General features: G+C 47.5%; 1 protein-coding gene across 2 annotated transcripts in view; it reads left to right on the forward strand.

Moving 5' to 3' along the window:
* Positions 1–7,368: 7,368 nt before the first annotated feature.
* pak4 (p21 protein (Cdc42/Rac)-activated kinase 4) overlaps positions 7,369–18,360 on the forward strand; it is a 30,975-nt gene continuing 19,983 nt past the window's right edge. The window contains exon 1 of one of the 2 annotated variants that reach the window (XM_079733186.1): positions 7,369–7,497. The gene's annotated coding sequence lies outside the window, so the exon portion shown is untranslated. Of the gene's footprint in view, positions 7,498–14,472; positions 14,739–18,360 lie in introns of those variants that run through there. The other variant, XM_079733187.1, reaches the window with a different exon arrangement.

Here is an 18,360-nt window from a genome sequence, read left to right on the forward strand (position 1 = left end):
TTGTCTGTGTGTGTGTGTGTGTGTGTGTGTGACAATAGTTAACATTTAGCAAATACATTTCTAAAAATGCGAACTATGACTTTTTTTTTATAGACTATATAACATCTGCATGTTCTGACGGTGATCTCATGTGCTGGTCGTTCTTGGAGCTTTTCAAATCGTTTTCCTACGCGTGCACACTGTGCGCGGCAGCTCCTTGGGACGCCTCTCCGACCTTGAGCTCCGGGAAGGTGAGCCCCCAACCCGCGGCTCCTGGGAGCGCGACGAGCAGGTCGCACTCGAGTCGACGATGGTCGTAAACGTCATATTGATGTACGACCCGTCTCAGACCCCCAGCTCGTACTGAGAGCTAGAGTACGCTTTGTGTCAGGGAAGGGGCGAGTTACTGCTCTATAGGAGCCCACGTCAAGGAAATGTATTTGAAATGGAGAAACTGCTCAGTGGTGATAATGTGACTGAATACCGCCCCCTCCCCTCCCTCCTTCATCTCTCCTCCTCCCCCCTCTCCCTACCCCTTCCTTCTGCGGGACGTTTTGTCCCAAACTATAACCCAATCGTGGCGTGTTGCGTACTTTCTGCTCCGCCTCAACCTGGATCCAAAGAAGGAAGAAACCCCACCGGGTGCACATCTTGTGCGCAACGACCAGCAGCACAGCACAGCTGTACGGTGAGGGAAGGGTGTGTGTCCGTCCGTCCGTGTGTGTGTGTGTGTGAAGCTGTCCGGCCGTGACCGACCCAGTTGCGGTGCATTGTTGTCAACACTGCCGCACACTCCGTGACCGGCTTGGAGAGAACCACGACCACAGCTGGAGCCCCCCCTCTCCCCGTCGTTGGCTATCCCTATCCACCGCTGGCTCCAGTTTGAGGCACCATGAGAGCGGTGAGCAGCAAGCAGGGCTCCGCCGGCGGCAGCAGTAGCGCCGCGGCCACAGAGAAGCAGAACGGCGGGGACATGAAGCGCAGACCCAGCTACCCGGGAGAACAGCGGGTGAAGCACGCCAACCTGTCCACCAAGATCTGGGTCAAAGTAGCTATGGCCATCGCGTACTTCCTCTGCGTGTCCGTCGCGGCGTTCATCCTGGTCATCTACTACGTGTTTTTCTGGACGCCGGATGGACGCCATTACAACATCACCGGCAACGGCACGGACCCTCCGAACCGCACCGACTGCGCGCCGAGGTCAGGGTGACCACCGCTCCGCGCCCCGGTCGGCGGAACACGGGCTGCCGTGTCCCGCTGCTGCCCATGGCGGGCACCGGTGACACGCGCGGATTGCTATAAGAACGCTCCATCCTGCACCTGGAGTTGGGGATGCGACTGAAGAAGAGCCGATGCCGCTGGCGGGGGGGGAGAAGGGGGTCGCGGAGCCAGGATAAGTGCATCAGTGCTCCGCATGCAGAGGGGGGTGTGTGTGGATACGGACTCGCTTCACACACAGGCACGCAGTCCCCCTGAAATTATGGGATGTTTATACTCTGCACTGAGCAACTCTCCACGAAGAAGACGGGGGATGACACAGACACACACACACACACACACTGTAAACCGACTTTCTCTCTCACACACACACACACACACACACACACACACACACACACACACACACACACACACACACACACACACTGTGTCCTCCACTGTGCTATGTATCTCCACAGCACGGTGCTGTGTTTTCATTCAGGTATTTAGAGGAATTCAAAGCGATAACGTACTGTAGCGGTAGCAGTATAAGTAGCCTATTCATATAGACAGCATCGCCGGTAGCTTGTAGTAGCTATATGAATGCACGGTGGTCACTATGTATTATTTCAGATGCAACCGTTTTATCGTTCACAGCAACTTTTAGCCAACCACATGACATGACGTGAGAATAACCAAACGCGACGTCACGTGTTGACCTCCGAGCCTCGGCTCGGTTAACCCAGTCCCCGCGACCCGGACGCTCTTTAGACTGTTTTACTGAAGATGTGTAGCCTTCCGGGTTCATTGCTATAATATGATAAACTATGCATTATTAGCCTTCTCTGGAGTATGTGTCTTTATTGTGGAAATGAACGAGGTGGGAAGATCAAACCGCTTAATTCGCAGCTCATGTAGGAAATCGTCATCAGGAGTTTCAGGGGGAAAAACAAATTCAACAATTCAATTCAACAAATAGGCCCGGGGGGTCCTGGCGTCTCCATTTAATGAACTGCGCTTTGTATGCACTCACACCTCCTCTCACATCACATCCCTCCCATTCCCCCGGGCGAAGCATTCTAGTTATTTGGTGTAATGCAACAGCGAATTGTTTGGGCGGAGGGGGGGGGGGGGGGGGGGGGCGCACGTGTCTCTGTGTTTGTCTGTGTGTCTATGTGTGTGTACGTTTTCAATCATTCATCAAAATGTAACGCGGATGTTGCCAGGATGTCTGTCATCACCTCCTCTCTCCCTCCACCTCCACATCCCTTTCATCCGGAGTGACAGCAGAGGGAAAATAACACGCATGCGTCATTCTTCTTTTTTAGAATGGTCCGAAATTCTATTATTTTCCCTTCTCCTCCCCGCCAAAACCAGCTCGAACCACTCATGAGCGAACCTAGACGATATTAAATCCATTTACTCTCCCCTGGATTTGGCGTGAAATGAAGTCGCCTATATAAGCAACCACATGTCATGCGTGGCCCCTCAGTGACTCCTCGCTGAATCCCTGACAATTCCCTTTTTTATGATTGAATGTTTTGTTATTGTTGTTGCTTAGGATCGAGCGCAGCTTTGAAACAGACTAAAACGTTTAGTATCCTATCCTATATTTATTTCTTGTATGATTCCCCGAATTGCTATTTGTCTTGCCGTGGTCCTCACCGCGGTCCGGCGGGACTTCACACTCTCGTTGGGGATTGACTAATCGCGATGCGCAGCCTGCACTGCACAGCCTTCGACCCGCAGCAACATTCGTCTGCTGCCCCATCCACGATGCTCAGCTTCCCTGGACAACAACACGTTAATTACTTAATGCATCTTCGGTGATGGGGTCCGTGGCCGACTGGTCCTCACGTGGACGGGCCCTGTAGTCCTGTGTCGCCCTCACGAGTCGCGCATCCTTGAATCGTCAAATGCCGTTCAGTTACCGCCACATGTGATATTATCTACATTTTAGGGATTATTATGGATTTATTTAAGTTGTATATGAAGCCTACTCTAATGAATACATTAAAATACGTAATGTTCTTATTTTTGTCGTATCTCTGTCTGATCTGGTCCACACATTTGTATCACAGGCTATTAAGAAGAAATTATTAAGTTATAGTTTTATTAAAGCCATATTTCAAAGTTGTTGAATAAACCAGACGATTCGAGGAGTCCTCGAGTCAACGCACATTGACACGTGCGTGCGTCCGCTCACACCTTTAACCGACCCATCACGTGCATACCCGATGCAGGTGCAGCGCGCGACGAGCCTCCAGCACAGCTTGTAATTGGATGCTTGCTGGCGGAGCGCGCGCTGCTGAGCTGGCAGTTCAGCACTGCAGCATCACGCTCTCCCCGTGCCAAGTCCCAGCTCTTTAACGGCAGGAGAGTCGATATTGGTCAACGGTTGCGAAACAGGCGGGGAAGCCGCATACCTCTTTGCACCCCCCTCTGCTAAAGACATGGCCTAAACTATACTTACACACTGCTAAAGATATATAAATACAAAGATAGGGTACAAATATGATGAAATAAACATATCCCTTCGTATTTTAAACGTTTTTTGTGTGTCTTATGGTGGGTAAATCACATTAATTTCGCTCCCCCCCATCCCCCAATCCCCTTTTGTGAGTACATAGCATGTCGACGTCGCCTGCTATGATTAACGACTCGCGGAAGCACTGCGGTGGTCGTCGGGTTCAGCTGTATCAGAAGCAGCTGGAATGAGAGACTGCTCTTTTATCTTTCTGCAAAACGTTTTTTATCAGTTCCATTCATAGCCATGGGCGGATGACCCATTAGAAAGACCCGGCGCAAGCCCAGCGGCCTCCAAGAGTTTGACCGAAGCGGGAGGCATGGACTGACGCTGCTATGAGTCATAGCAGCGTCAGAGCCTCGAAAGGCCACTGCGCCAGCCTCAGTGTGGGCCGTGAGACGGAGGTGAAGGTGCGTGTGTCAAGTTTAGGGCCTCTATGTAAGCTTATGAGGCTATGTGTTTTCTCCACTCAGACCTGTGTAAAAGGCCCCATTCAGTTGATCTTTGGGTTTGCATACATTTTGCAATTTTTTCTAAAACAAATAAATAAATGTATATTTTTAGACGGCCCGTATTCTTTTCACCTTTAGTTATTACGTGATTTCTATATTTTTTAAGACATTATCGGCAGCCTATATCATATCATATATCATATTATATCATGAGATAATAAAAAAAACATGAAACAGAGATTAAAAGAGAAACTGAACCCTCATGTGTAATTACCATTTACTAACAGCCCTCTGTTGCGTTCAGCCTCCCTCAATGCCCTCCCTCAAACTGACAAATTACATTTAGTCAGACTCTGATCACGTTTATTTTGCATGTGTTTTGCCTCTAACAAATGGCGCTGTATGGTCTGAAACTGAATTATGTTAATATATTTCCTGTCCATTTCTAATCATATGCCTGCTCAAAATTACCACTGGCACTGACAGCAACGCTACATTCACGAATTTGTGGGAGACGGAGTAGTGTGTAATTGTGACCACAAGGGGTCAGTGTTGTATAGCGATAAACTTTGTATATGGCTAATGGAGAAAGTTCACGTTTTGGTCGATCGACGTTAATAAACTCTGGCCAGTGACAAACACAGTATTGATCGTGTTGAACGATGAACATTCGATTAACAACATTCAAAGAACATCCAACAAAGTCATAACATAACATTATTTTCCATCAACAATAAATACACCAAATATCTTAAAGACATAGTCTATTCATAATACATACAATATTCCAATTCTCCGTTATCCAAGTCTACTGTCCTAGAAAGCAGGAAAACTCTTTATATAATAGCCTACATTATTTAAATTAGATTAAATATAAATAAAACCTATTGGCACGATTCCCCTTCCTTGAGCCTACCACTCCTCCTCATCATGATGGGCCAGGAGTTTCTTCAAGTCTACCCGTGTGTCTTCCCAGTAAAAGTGTTTCATCTCTTGAACAGTGTTTTTACGCAGGCCCCAGAACGCGTTAGAACCAGCCCCAGCAGAGCTCGACCGAGCCTGGCCCAGTCCGAACCACAACACCGGGCAGACTAACAGGGATTGATCCCCCTCCTCCTCCTCCTCCTCCTCCTCCTCCTCCTCCTCCTTTCCAAGGTCCTCTGTGTTGCTGAGGGGTTTCTGGTAGCTCACTGTGTCCTTGTGTTTCCCTGCTGGTCCCTCCTCCTGGCTGATCCGGTCGGGCATTACCCTGCATGCATCTGGGGCGTTCCGGCGACTGCTTCTCGCGTTCCAGAAAGTTCCCCTGAAGGCGTTGCTGTTGTGGCTACAGAGCGGCACCACCAGCTCTCCTTCCTCCAGAAAGCCTTGGCTCCTGACCACGGTGGGCCTCCCCCCAACCAGTTCTCCTTCCTCCAGAAGGCCTTGCCTACTGACCACGGTGGGCCTTCCTCCGACCGCAGCATGCAGCTCACTTTGTGGTACGCCACCGTGGGCCAGAGGTGGGGACAGCTGACCGCAGGCCACAAGCGTACGGCGTCCCGGCCGTGCGCTCAGCCAGAGATGCTTACGGGTCACGTACCTCCAGAGTCCGGCGGCGGGCCGGTCGGGTGTCTGCTGGTATTCAGAAACAGCAGACGTCTGGGTGTGGTCGAAGTGCTGTCTGCTCCTCAGCCACAAGGACAGGAACCTCCTCCACACCAGCTTGGCCTGGCAGGGAATCCTGTTGGAGGTGGTGGCATCGTCTCCTCCGTCGTCATCTGAGGTCTGCCCCACTGCCTCCTCCTCTTCCTCCTCTTCCTCCTCTGTGTAGCGTCCAAGCCGTGGGAGTTGGCCTTGGAGTTTGAGATCCAGGCCGCTACCTCCTCCATGCTTTGTTTTGTCTCCGTCTCCGAAACGATAGAAGCCCCCCTGCCTGCGAGCTCCATCCATCTCTGCCTCTCCCATGTGACGGGCATAGGGGTGGTGGATCACATGGTCCAGGGACCAGAGACGGCCGGCCCCCTCCTGCATCTGGCAGCTGGTCTGAGCCTTGGGGCTCCATCTCATCCAGCCACTGTGAAGTGACCTGGAAACCAATGAACCAAGCAATTAGAACCCAATAACTCTCGGACTGATGAACTAACGGACAAACCTGTCTGTCTGTCTGTCTGTCTGTCTGTCTGTCTGTCTGTCTATCTATCTATCTATCTATCTAGCTATCTATTTATCTATCACTGCCTGACCTACTGACTATCTAAATACCTAACTATAGCTAACGACTTTACTAACTGACTAACTAACCTGTGTCTTTCCAGAAAAAGGCCTGACAAATCAGACTGATGTGCAAAGTCAGGCCAGTGTCTGCCGTTGCCAGGCTTCCCTGGGCTCCATGGGATGGGAAACGATCAGAGATTCACTCATTGACTCGTACTGCTGTCCTACATCTCATCAGCTGAGGAAAAAACAACAATCTATTCTTAGAAGAGCAAAGTTACCCTTTCCACTGATGGCTGAGTTCTGTTTACAACGTTTTTGTAGGAACGAGAAACGAGAAACAGGGAGAAAGGGGAATGGGGGGAGGGGCTTGTCAGTCATCATCAATCAGTGTCTAATAACAAATTGATTGAATTGATTTAACCCCCGGAATGTGCTGAACTTTACGCCCCCTATCCCTAGAGGGGGCTGCCTAGTTGCCCCTGTCCTGTCCAGTAACTGATCATTACGATGGCATCCATCACCGAGAGTCAGACACTACTACTAACAGTTTATAACTCATCGTATTTTCTGTTTAATGTTACACTTGAGATTTTTTAAATGGGAAACTATGATTCAAATTTGACCACTGTCCTTTCCTGTAATACAGAGAGCGAGCGAGAGAGAGAGGGGGGGGGTGGAGAGAGAGAGGAGAGAGAGAGAGAGAGAGAGAGAGAGAGAGAGAGAGAGAGAGAGAGAGAACAAGAGAGACGCTAGACATATAGAGAGAAATTGAGACTGTTTAAGCAATACAAGAGAGAGAGAGAGAGAGAGAGAGAGAGAGAGAGAGAGAGAGAGAGAGAGAGAGAGAGAGAGAGAGAGAGAGAGAGAGAGAGAGAGAGAGAGAGAGAGAGAGGTCGCTCCATGGATGCATAGGTTCACACAGGTCAACCAGCCAATCAGTGCAGGCTATAGCCGCCTCGGTTGCCATGGTGCTCGAGTACAGGTCCCCGGATGTAGCGTTATCCAGTTCAACATGGCGACGGGAAAGTGAGACTTCGGCTTGTGTTAAACAGTTTGACTAAAGTTAGGATATTTACAAAGGACCGACGGAGGACATTCACTCAAACCGGCGATACCACACGCGTTTACGGAGGACTTTTTGGAGTGAGTCCCTGCATTTCATTATCGTTCATCCGCCCGGCGTGTGATTGTTGTGCTCTACTTGTGGCGCGTTGGAAGCGAAACTCTCGTATGTGAGTTTAGCCCCAGTGGCTAACTACGGCTAATATCCACTGCCGGGCTGTTAGTGCTTTTGTCCGGGCTGTTCAACACAGCCCGATCTGTACTCTCAGTTTGGTTCATGACCCGTCGTATCGAGCTGGTGTTTCGGACGTGTGTCTGTGGTGCTAGTAGGAAGACATCAGTAAAGCTGGCTGATCTACCAGCCGTAGTGCCCGTGTTCCTCCTAAACCCTCTTAGCCGGCCAGACGGCTTAACGGGAAATCCGACAGCCAAGCCGGTTCGGGTAGCGCCTTTCTTTTGTCGTTTTGCCAGTAAGATTTGACTACCAACAAAAACAGTGTCTTTGTCTGCGCTAGTTCACTGACAGAGGTGTGGTAAGCGGTTTGCTGTAAGAACAATCGGTGGACTATGAAGTCAGTGTGGTTGATCATACAGATCTACCATGTAACATTATCCCTTGGTACTTTGACACTCATTCATAGGCAGCATGTTTAAATCCCAATGGCCATTGTTGTGTTGGTGTTGCAATGCCATTAACGTTTAAGTATCATTAACAGCATTTGATCTGTTCTATTATGTGTATTCTCTATCGGTTTCTATCAGTTGATGTAGTCTCCTCCAATTTACTTTGCACGGTTCGTGTGTGTGTGTTTGTGTGCACCCAATAGTGGCTAGTGTGTGAGTGACACCGGACGGCGTCTACCAGTCAGCAAGGATATAGTGTCTGCAAGACAGACATTCCTTTAATGCCAGACTTTGAATGGGGGCGCAAACGCACACACCCCATACGTCCGTTAGTGGCTAGACCAATGCAGTTATATTGCTGATTCATGGCAAGGAGCAGTCACAAGCAGTATTTCTGACATCTAAATCTACTCCAGCAGCAGGTTTCTATGTATTACTAGTGTGACATAAGTGATGCGTTTATGACTCTATTTACCACAGGGTCGTTTCTTATTCTGACCACATGACTCCGATGGCCATGGTGGAGCTCACAGCCCCTGGTGACATGACATCAGAGGGTCTAATAGCCTGAGTCTGAAGCAGACGTCAGGGAGTGACATAATGGTTGTGGCTGTATTGAAGGTCCTAGTATCCCCTTGGTGGCAGCCAGCACGGTGTCCCAACCTCTTCCGTAGACATATTGTCACTTCTATTGATAGCCCCTGAATGTAACCTTCCCGGTTCTTCACAAGCCCGTCATGTTTCAGGATGGTGCTTTGTTTGTGTGAATGTGCAATTGGGGTGGGCGTCACAGCCTAGTAGTTAGAGTGCCGGCAATATGTCCCAAGTCCGATCCCCAGTGGCTGTAGTCATCCTTGAGCCAAGCAGCCCTTACCTCTTGCTGCCCCTTAATGACATGTATCTGAAAAAAAGGCTAAAATACTTAATGGTAACAGCAAGGCCCAGTTTCAAACCACAGTGCAGTGGTGGGAAACCTCAAATGTTTCTCCCAAGATCTGGTTTCATAGGAGAATATGGCAGAGTCAGAACAGGGGAATGGAATGTGGGTGAGAGAGTCTGCACAGTTTGATTGGTGGTGGGGGGGAGGAGGGAGAGATCAAAGCAGAAGGCCTTCATCCCTGTGATGGACAGGTAAGCCTGTGTGTTTATTGAGCGTTTGCAGAGAGCGTGGGAGCACTGCCGAGCTAAGCCAGGCCTCCAGCCTAGAGCCGGGCTGCCAGGCACAAAACACGCACACCACCCAACACACAATGCACACACACAATGCACACACACAGTGCACACACACAGTGCTCACACACAGTGCACACACGCAGCCCCCACATGACCATCAACGATGAGAGTGCAAGGGGTTTGAGACCTGCTTATGTCCCATTAACACCTCACTGGGGGACGGTGAGAGGGAGTCCATGAAATAGGGGAGGTCAGTGGTACCCTTGACTTTTTGCACTCTCTGTCATTGATTTTTGCAACTCATGGTTATATGCATGAATGTGCATGTTAGACACACACACACACACACACACACACACACACACACACACACACACACACACACACACACACACACACACACACACACACACACACACACTAGGATAAACAGAGCGAGATGCAGACGGTTTAATAAGATACGGGTGAGGTGTGAAATTGCAAGTAGGAGGCAGGGTCCCAACCAAACCAAACCGAAAGCCCTGGAGGACCGAACTACCCCGGGTTATGATAACTACCCTGGAATGAGAGGAACAGGCAGTGCTTATTGTCTTAACAGCAGAAGTAACAAAGGTCCATTCAGGAATGAACACGGCAGCCGAGCGAGTATCAACAAGGTGCATGAGAACAGGAGTTCCGGCGCCTGCTGAAGACAAAATTCAGCTCATAACAACAGCGAGCCCTTACCCTAACCCTCTTAAGGCGCAACAATGTGCACCGAGGCCTGCATTGTGTTGAATCCAGGTCAGTTTGCTTTGCCAAATACAAATACATGGATCTGGGGCTGGCCTGTTATCAATGCCATGTGTGTACAATAGCTTGTGTCTCACACCTGTTTGGCAGCGAAAGGCTAGCACTCCGCTCTAGCGTTTTCTGCCTAAATTGGTCATCGGTGGAATATCCCAGATATAATTTAATCTGAGATTTATCCAATCTGAGAACTTTTCATTGGTAACCTTATCTGGCCTGTGAATGCCATGAATTGTCTGAAAGATGTAGACGGGCAGGAGTCATCGAAAAATGTTACGGCACCTCGCTATAATACTGACGGCAGCTTTATTATGTAATTGTTCATAAGCATGTCAGCAAAAGGTGCTTTGTAGAGCGTTTCCTGCTCTGCTCGACCTCACTTTGGGATCAGTTTAAACCTCTGGGCTCCGCCCATATTCCTTCTGTGCAGGATTTGGGAAGTCGATGACAGGATTTTCTTTCTATTTACTACGAAAGCAAAAGGCAAGTCATGATACTCTACAGGTACAAGCAGAGCGGTCGGATGAGCTTCATTCACCGTGGGGATGGGGGGTATGGGTGAATGGGTATTACATCAGTGTCTTTACGACCTTGTCTTTAACATAGTGATGGAGAGATAATAGTATCATTGATCAGAGGTACAGTTTGAAATGCTTTTACCATCAAATTAATTGATGGTACTCATTGCATTATTTGTGTCTCTGCTGTTTCCTTGGAGACGATTTATATCTGGCATCTAAAGACGTAGATCCCCCCCCCCCCTATTGTGTCTTGATTATTGATCACTGTGTTCAACACACCAGTGTTGTCGGTAACCATGCAGTGTCCATGAGTCGAACCCGGGGGGGGTGGTTTATGGAAACATAGGTGATCTGGTGTTCTTGTGTGGACGTGTCCAATTTGTTCAATCAATGTGGCACTATCAAGCCAGGACCTGTACATCCTGCGGAAAGAACACACACACGCAGACACACCAAACCCCCCCGCCCCCCCCCCCCCGGTCTCATCTTCCAGGCAAACAGTCGCACGCACACATTCCCTTTTCAATAAATTTCCCTTTAACCCGTATGCACGCTATTATTACACACACACACACACACACACACACACACACACACACACACACACACACACACACACAAAGCCCTCACTCTGGGAGCTGGCCTGGGTTCACCTTTGCTGATGTGCGGGATGGCGACTTTCTGCTGTGAGGAGAAGCATGTAGAAGGGCTGTCTGTTGTACTGTTTACATTCTTCATTGGCCCAGCGCTGGAACGTTCTGGGTGACAGGAGACAAAGTTTGGCGGTGAATGGATGGAGGACCTGAAGCCATCATGCACATTCAGGACTAAAAGCTGAGCACCCCATCGGCTTTGAACCGTGTATCCTCGTATCAGCGGTAGCCGGGGGAAATGTGCACAGTGTTTTTGCGGGTTAATGTTTTCTTAATGAAGCATGCTACTACAAAAATGCAGCATGCCTCATTAGCCGCACATCACACAGCAGCCCCGGTCACAGAGCGCGACGCAGGTGCTGGTGGGAACTGTGGTGTTTGTAGCTTGGTCGGGATGTGTCTTTATTTGGGTGGGAATGGGGGTTTTCTGCTGAAAAAAGGGGGCACTCGCTCACCCCGACCCGCTGGAGTTGTTGTGCAGGCAGTGACGACCTGTCTGATGACCTGCGGCCAGGGATGGCTGGCGGGCTGGGGTCTGTGACGCAGATTCACCCTGTAATGAGGGGTTGGCCTCCGTGCATGCAGCAGTTAGTCAACCAAAACAGTTCCTCCATGGCTCCTGTGTTGGTCTTTAAACTGCTGTACAGCGGTGTGACGTGGCGCTACCTAAGTGTTTGTGCAGTGGTGTTTGTGTGCCGTCCAGTGTTTAGTTTGTGTCAGCAGGGATATTATTATTGTGCTGCTTTCAAAAAGGAGGGGGACATTTTACGACCCTTACCCACTTAATGCTACTTATTTTTTAGCTAGTACTCCTATTTGAGTATGAGTATGATGACGGTGGAGTAATTATTTCTCAATGACGGTATTGTTTTTAGTAACGGTGAGAAAATGGCGTGGACTGAAATTTACAAGATAAAAGATACTACACAGAACAGCGTTTTTAAAGATGCGCCTCATACTTCACCTTTGTTTTCAAGAGAGACAATAATAAAACAATAATAAAAATTGAATGTAAGCGCCCTCATCTGTTGCGTAGCTGTACTTATCCTTTTGGGTTCCAGATGCACTTTAAATGTGTTTTTAGGAACACGTTTGACTTGACTTGAGTCAGTTGCCAGGGCAACTGAATCATTCCAGAAACTTTTTGGAATGATTCTACATATTTGCTCACACCCTGGCCTAGTAATATAAAACCTCCCCATCATTGCCCTAAAACAAGAACACAAGATGAGTAGCTTCAATGTTAACGTAGACATGTTAGAAACTAACAGGTCCAGCAACATAGTGCTGTATCATCTCCTTTGATACTTTGTTATATCCTGTTATGCATTCCGGCAGTTGACACAGTTTCATAAAGGAAGGGATCCTGGTGCCCATATGTATTTTAGAAAGCAAGCATTGTTTTCTGCAACTGTGTGCTCTCACAGACTCATTTATCAGTGACCTTTCAACATTCCATAACCTACTCCTGGAAGTGGACCCTTATTGGCTGCGGCTCTGCAGGCATTGTTTGAACCGGGCCTCGGGATTGGTCAGTTGGTGCGCTCTTCCATGTGTCCAGTCGACCTGTTCCTTCTGCGGTCTTCTGGCCCTTGAGAGGAATGTCAACACTAGGTTTCGTAACGCAGCTGCAGAGGTCTGTCAGTAAGATAGACACTTAAATACACCACAGGTCAAAACAGGCTAATCTGTTGTCTTTTACAGAGCTCACGCACATTTATAAACATATATATTGTTGTTTATAATCCAAAACAAATGTAAACAAACAGCAGGATTTTGAGGCTGGCTCAAATGCTTCTGAGTGGAAATCTTGGCGTTGGGTTGATTTGTTGACAGGCTGATAAGGGATAATCAGAGCTGATATTTGATTAGGTGTGGAATACTGTAGCCTGTATAATATCCACACTCCGATAAAGCTCTTATGCCTGCTGGTTGACCTCTAGGGCTTTTGGCTGGACTTACACACTCCACAATGTTTCCCTTATGTTCCAGTGAATTGTGTCTGATTATTTCATATCCTGCACCCTTGACTGGTGATGTCTGTAAGCCTGCAAAATGTCATTGGCGCGTTATCATGGAAACCAACATGTTTGTCACTAGCTTAGGCTAAAATGAAAAATGAATGGGGAAGTGAGTGTACCACCTCCTCCCAAAAAAGGTTGTGAGGCAGTCATCCATACATTCATACTTCCTGTCCTTCTCATTCAAGTAGCCCATCAACTTATCTGCACTGCTTTACATTTTACAGCAGGTCATATCTGTAGACATTGTTCGGATTTTCTCCTTGGCTGGATTATAAAATAGGTGCGTTTGTTGTGATTTTTTTCCTTTTCTTTTGTTTTGCCTCTCCATCTCGGTTGGTCCCCTCCATGACCTCTTGTGCCATCGTCTAGTCACTGTCAGCTGGGGTATTAGCAAGCGCATGTGGAATCTCACAATGGTCCGTCCTAATCAGACGGTTATTAATAGCATTAGCTTGAACTCCGGTGTGTCACTGCTGCTAACAGAAGGAGGGGGGGGGGCTCCTGTGGCTTTTGTGTCATGCGTTGGTAGATTAATTCTGAAATAGAATTGACTCAGTCTCTCGAAAACATGCAATAGGCCTAGAGGACATCGGGGTCATAGATGGCCGTTAAGACAGCAACGCTGCTCAAAGTTTAACAAGGGGCCACAGCCAGGAAGATTTATTATCAAAAACATTTACAGCAGTACTGGCTGAAATATTGCAAGCCATATCCCCACACTAGCTTAATAACACTGTAGGATAGATGCTATTTTCGGTCAAAATAAGGCAATGTAAAAACATGCACTTCACCTGCTGTCCTCACCACCATCAGGTGAAGGTGAGGTCATGTTGTGGCGGTAATGAGTACTCGATGCCGGTTGATTTAATTCATAGTTCAATTAGAATTAGTCTTATTAATAAGAGCAATTGCAAGCCCGTAACAGAACAAAATGTAAGATAAGAATGAGTAAATGTTGACACCTTGAAAAAATGGGACCGTGGACATCGAGGGGTGAGGGGAAAAGGGACAGGTGGCCGACCGGTGTCCACCACCGGCCTCCACGCATGTGTCTTCATGCAGCTGTAACATGGGATGTATACAAATACACGCATGCACACACGTTGACTGATCAAGTAAAGTTCAGGGGCGTGCCGCGTGACACCCTTTTCTCTCACTCGCTCCTTTCCCGGTGACGTCATGATACTGGGCCGCCGTTACTGAAACCATAGGAATGCGACACACTTCATGTTTCGGAGAACTCTTTTAATGTTGCCTTGTTCAATGCTGGCAGGTTAAAGGCTAACATATGCCGCGTGCGACTGGTCGCTTAATGTCTTTTGCAAGGCACTCGTAACACTCGGTTTATTAATCCAGGAAATAACTTTTGTTAAGCTGTCTACTTTGTGGCTGCCTCTCTCTCTCCCTGTGGCTGAGCGGGCTCGGGCTGGAGCCGTGCCCCAGTCGGTGGACGGCGGTTGCTCTCCCGTGACCGCTCGCGACAAGATGACATCAGGTGGATTGTTTCGTTTGTTTGGGTAAACAAGGAAGTGTTTAACGTAAGTACCTGATAGATATGCACGTGTACAGTTTCGCCGCCTAACCTACTTTGCAGCGTAGTTTGCCAGTTCCAAGAAATGTAATAATCGGAATTGGAGGGTGACATTCCCAACGCGTGTATACTGTCGATCTCATCCGTGCTCCCAATTGAGGACGACTCAAGCAGCGGCTACAACTACATCTTTGTTCTGAAAAGAAACTCGCACAGCCAGGATTAACTGCCAGACAAAACGCATAATAAGGTGATTGTTTATGGGGTCGAGTACAGAGTCCGTGTGTGCACCAGAACGGGGGGAATATCCGTTTCGAACAGGGTGTCCTCCTGTTCGATTCCCCGCTGCCTGCCTTGCCACTCAAACCTGTTGAGACGTGGACAACGGTAACAGCTGCGATGGCTCTGCAACACACCACCGACATGTGTCGCGGACATATGTCGAGGGCCTGGCGTTCATATAGATTAACCAACCCAACCCACTTGGTCACTTAAATGGTCTTAGTGTTAGTGGTGAGGTTCAGGCTACTTTTCGCCCATACAAATGCTTATTGTTCTCCAATAGTGTACGCTACGGGACGAGCGCTTTGAAGTGCGTGCCATAACTTTGTTTACAACTGGTGGCTGACTCTCATGGTGTAAGAGGCATGATTTTCTAATTATAATTTCCCATTTGCGTTTTGGGTTTTGTTTTACCATGGGCTGTGCTGTGGAACCCGTGTTGGTTCCCTTTGTGGGAACAATGGTGTTGTTCTTGTTGGTCGCATGAGCTTCTACGTGTGAGGCGGGGGAACCGATGGCCTGAGATTGATCTATTGTGTGGATGTAGACTTTGACTGCTCTTTGAGGCATGGGAACCCGGAGCTTGTTCTATGCGTAGGAGCGACGGTCCCTATCTTGCCTCCCTTAATTCGCTGTAATGGCTGACAGATGTAACCCTGCCCACTCACGATATCAATGCTACAACAGGATGGGCTGTTCTGAACTCGCTCATGTAGTCACACGGTTGTCCTGACCGTCAAGGACAATGGAAGTTTGCCGAGAACTTGTGCATGTCTGTGTGTGTGTGTGTGTGTGTGTGTGTGTGTGTGTGTGTGGTGACTAACTGCCAATAAATGTCACCTCAGAGATGGTGTGTCCAGATAACATTGAGAATAACATGTTGAATTGTCACATGACCTCCATAGTGAGTTCTTTCCTTATAGGAGATTACATCAGGATAAGGGCACTTTGCATTTTCAGGCATAGGGGCAAGCTAAGGCCTGTGTGGTTATTTTTCCTTCTTTCTTGTTACCTCCCAAATTGACAATTGCTGACAATCAGTTGACTTTTCATGACTAGAGCTCTCACTAAGACGGACGGGCAGGGAAAGGCTTGGCCCAGTCAGTTGGATCAGGCCTTGTCTTTTGTTACTTTGTTTGGCTGAAATCCAACCATCATTTCGCTCCATGGAGAAATATAATTAGCTGTGTGGATGTTTTCTACCTTACTGCTCATTGCTGAATTTCCAGATGAAAACAATCAATTCTGACAACTACCTCAACATCTCTTCAGTTAAAACACATTTTGTAGCTATTGGGTCACAAATGTGCAAATGTGAACTTAAAATGCGGCAAGGAGAAAACGTTAAGAAATGTATTGTCTGAAAAGGACAGAATCCACCCATCCTCACTCGGAACGTTGCATTAAGCCAAAACTCCTACTTTATTTTTCTCAACATGACACATTGATTACATAAATATAACTTAAACGTTCCTTAGAGAAAGTGTGCTGTCTGTTCTATTTTAGACAGTCAGTTGTTAGTTGTGGCAGTTGTCTGCAATACTATCACTTGAGTGCATAAATAAAGGGGTGACCTGTCTCCTGGCTGGCCTGTGAACTTTGACCTGTAGGTCTTGGCCAGATGACCGGAGATAAGAGGAAGGATTACACAGGCCAGATGAGCTGTCTAATTGGTGTACTTCTTGTATCCTTCCCAAACCACATGTGGTGCATGTGCGGCTCCTTGAGCAGATAATGAGTTGAAAAGAAGCCAATATCCCATAGGATGAATCACATGCCTGTTTTAATAACCTGGTCTATTACCACTTGGATAAATGCTAAAGAATCCATTTAATACTATACGCCAGTTTATGAGAGTGGCTCGTAATGTTATGTCACCGTCATTATCGTTACATCACACTAAGTCAACATTAACATATTGTTTTCGTCAGCTAGGCCTCTGAACTTGAACTCTCCCCATACACAATGCAGCAAGAGATGATAATGCAAGCAAGGCCCTGGCAGGGCTTTCACGTGATGATAAGCCCCTCCCTCCCTGGTGTTTGATGAACTTGAATGAGCCAGAATTTCTGCAGTGGACCCAAAGCCCTTGCTAAGCAGCCCGTCTCAAACACTCGGCTCTTTTGTTTAGAGTCGTAGTCGGGAACACATTGAAAATTGCTGCCTTTGCTGTAAAGTACCTTTCCCTACCGTGGATACCGAAACAGCTGTTTGATATGGGTATTTTTTGATATTTTTGCTCTTTTACGCTGTAACACAATATAGAAATACTCTTTGCGGATCCACCCTGGTCATTGTGATTAAGAGAAGATCTAAAACCGATCGCCTGGCCCATATTGATTCAATTTAGTTTCTCTTGGTCTTTCCCTTTTATCTGACAGCAGAAATGCTTTCCCTTAGTGAGCTATGTGTGGTATGCTTGGCTAGTTCAACAGACAGAAATTCATTAGTGCAGTGGGGAGTTATGTTAAGCTGGTACTTTGCATTGAAAGTGATAATTCCCCTGTCACTTTATCACCACATACTAGAGGAAGTTAAATGTTTTTTTAATAAAGAGGGCAGGAGAGCTTTACTTGCTAAATATCCATAATATTTGGCATTAAATAACCTTTTCACCGGAGCATCACCTAGAATTCAGGCTTCATAAGAAATCATCTAAAACGACGATTATTTTAATAAAACGATCAGCTAAAGTGACCGCTACAGTTAAAGGTTACACAGTGAAGGTTGGACTGTGTCTAGTGTTTCAGGATGGGATCCGCCACCTATACCTGATCCGGGAGATCTCTGGCTTTTAACAAATTTGGCACAGTAGGTATTGTTGTCTGTTTTCAGCCCAGCTACTTTAGGGGAAGGAGAGTATTCCCTGGAGGCTTGAACGTGGCCCGCAGGCTCTGATTTGGGTCGTTCAAGTTCTGCAGGCATCAGATCCGAGCTTAATATGCAAGCAAGGGGAGGCCGTGCATGTACCTCACATCTGAACATGTTCACTGTCGACTCCTAAGACCCATGCTGGGCAGAGAACAGCAAAATATGTTAAGTCAGCTTTCTCGGTCGGATCAGTGTTTTTAGGAGCTGTTATGTTGTACTTATTGGATTTTTGATTTATTTATAACTTTTAGCCTTGATTACTTCTCCTTTCAGATTTTCCTGTATTTTCTAACCTTTTCCATTGTTGTGGAACATACTTAAGACTATGAGGGTCACGTGCCATAAAATGTCGCGTGACCCTCCATGTATCTGTAAACCATGGTTAATGCAGCAAAAAAAAGTTTTTATTGCCATTGTCCATCTTATTGATCCATAGCACACATCTATCCCGTGGTTCATGCCCTTACTACAGAATA

Source organism: Pollachius pollachius (genome assembly GCF_949987615.1).
Source record: "Pollachius pollachius genome assembly, chromosome: 3".
In the NCBI taxonomy this organism is placed as follows: Eukaryota; Metazoa; Chordata; class Actinopteri; order Gadiformes; family Gadidae; genus Pollachius; species Pollachius pollachius.